The sequence below is a fragment of the Panthera onca genome, chromosome A2 (assembly GCF_046562875.1).
Source record: "Panthera onca isolate mPanOnc1 chromosome A2, mPanOnc1 haplotype 2, whole genome shotgun sequence".
NCBI classification, from domain to species: Eukaryota; Metazoa; Chordata; class Mammalia; order Carnivora; family Felidae; genus Panthera; species Panthera onca.
Window position 1 is genome coordinate 25,451,006 of NC_138340.1, and position 2,293 is coordinate 25,453,298.

A 2,293-nucleotide genomic window follows, 5' to 3' on the forward strand; every position below is an offset into this window, starting at 1 on the left:
ACGCTGACAGATTTCAAGTCAGAATGAATTGACAATATTTTTCCAGTTACGAAAAGATTATCAGTTTCATTACAAATGAAACTCAGAAAACTACAAAATTGAAAGGAGTGATAAATGAAGCAAATGCAAGATTTAGAAAAAATACCCATTACATTTTTTCCCATAAATTCAAAAGAGTTTTCTGGACTGCCACAAATTCAATATAAATTAGAAGTTGCCATGATTAGCCATTTACTTAATGCCTACTCAGGAAAATCAACCTTCCGTATAAAACTTGGGTCAGTGTCGTTTTAACTATGAAAGTAATGGTTTATTTTAGACCTGGCTTATGAGTTTTTTCTCAGTCATTGTAGCCCTCACCCAAAACATCTTTATGCTGCAACAGCAAATATTAAAAATAAACACATCATAGGAATATATGCACTCTCATAATAACAACATATAACAGGAATAGTGGTAGTAAAAAACAATGTATTTTCTTAGGCAATAACTCAGTTGTTTAAAAGAACATTTCTGTTGTATCATAGAATAGGTTCAATCACATACCAGACTTTTTACCTTCTGTTATATCCTTTAGGAGAGCATGGAAGTTCTCACTGTAAGATTAGCACATCAGGATTTTCATTTCTATTTAGGGTCTCCCCTCCCCGTAGTGGCCATTCCATTAATAGCTTTACTATAAATACATGATCATAAGACAGTCTGGCACATTCTCCTTGTTTTTTACATGGGGTTTAGCTCTATTTGGAAACACGATCCCTTCTCTTCACTGCTATATTCATCAAATTTAAAGGACTAAACATTTTATTCCTGGTATAAAATGCTTTTGCAAGGGGTTGGCTGTGTGAAGTGAATTCATTCTCCTGCTCATGGCCACTGCAGACCAGAATCAATTTTTCATCTGAGAGGCCATTTTTCTGTGACCGATTTATCAAAGTGACTGTCCCCACAGTCCTGATTCACTGGGTAGCTGCACCTACATTTTCTTTGGGCTACAGAGCTGCAGCCTAAAGTGTACTGGGAATCCTAAGGAAGGAGTTAATTCCACACACAAGATAATACAATTTCAACTGTAATTTTGTATTGTTGAAATGTTTTAAAATCGATAATCTATACTAATATTTTGAATGTATATACTAAATGAGAACATTAACTATTAAAAATAAGGAAGAGACACTTGGTATTTCCAATTAAACACGAACTAAATGCCAAGAAGCACGCTATGGCCTGGGGTGGACAGGCCTGCCGCCAGCCACCTTACTGCCTCTGTATGTACGCTTCCTGCCCCGGGGGACTGTGAGAAATGGAGCTGATGTTGTAAAAGTATGATGTAAGGGGTTACTTCCGGAATTGTTTTGATACTTCCTTATTTATAACCATCTCTGGTAAGTGAGTAGAAAGGGAACTACTCTTGAAGCTGAAGAAATGACTGCACACTTGTGAAAACAGATGTTTTCTGATACTAAATTTTATCCAGTGGGACGCTTGGGTGGCTCAGTCTGTTAAGCCGCTGACTTCAGTTCGGGTCATGATCTCGCGGTGTGTGGGTTTGAGCCCTGCATCGGGCTCTGTGCTGACAGCTCAGAGCCTGGAGCCTGCTCCAGATTCTCTCAAAAAATGAATAAAAACATTGTTAAAAAATTTAAAAGTTTTATCTAGTTTCCCCAAATATGATTTTCACATATATATCAAAAGTTTCAAGGATTTTTCTTTCTTTAAAAAAAAAAAGTTCATTTATTGAGCTTTAAAATTTCCTGTCACATGCTTTCCCCTATAAAATTAATAATAGCAATAATTTTTTTTTTTTTTACTGTTTCTAAATTTTTTTTATTTTTTTTTATTTTTATTTTTTAATATATGAAATTTACTGTCAAATTGGTTTCCTAATAGCAATAATTTTTAAAAAGCAATTAAATATAAGGTGATTCCTTATATGACATTTACTTTCAATTATAAAAATAGAGAAATTTTTTAAAAAAGTTTATTTTGAGAGAGTGCAAGTAAGGGAGGGGCAGAGAGACAAGGAGAGAGAGAGAGAATCCCAAGCAGGCTCCACACCATCAGCACAGAGCCCAACATGGGGCTCAAACTCACAAACCGTTAGGTTGTGACCTGAGCTGAAATCAAGAGTCGGACACCCAACCGAGTCACCCAGGTGCCCCTCAAGGACTTTTCATGTGCTTTCAAGAAACATTTCTCTTCATGTTTTCTAGAAGGCTGTATTGCAGTCAAGAGTGGTACACCAGGGAGGAGAACAGTGCAAAAACCATTTAAAAGAAGGACACAAAGATAC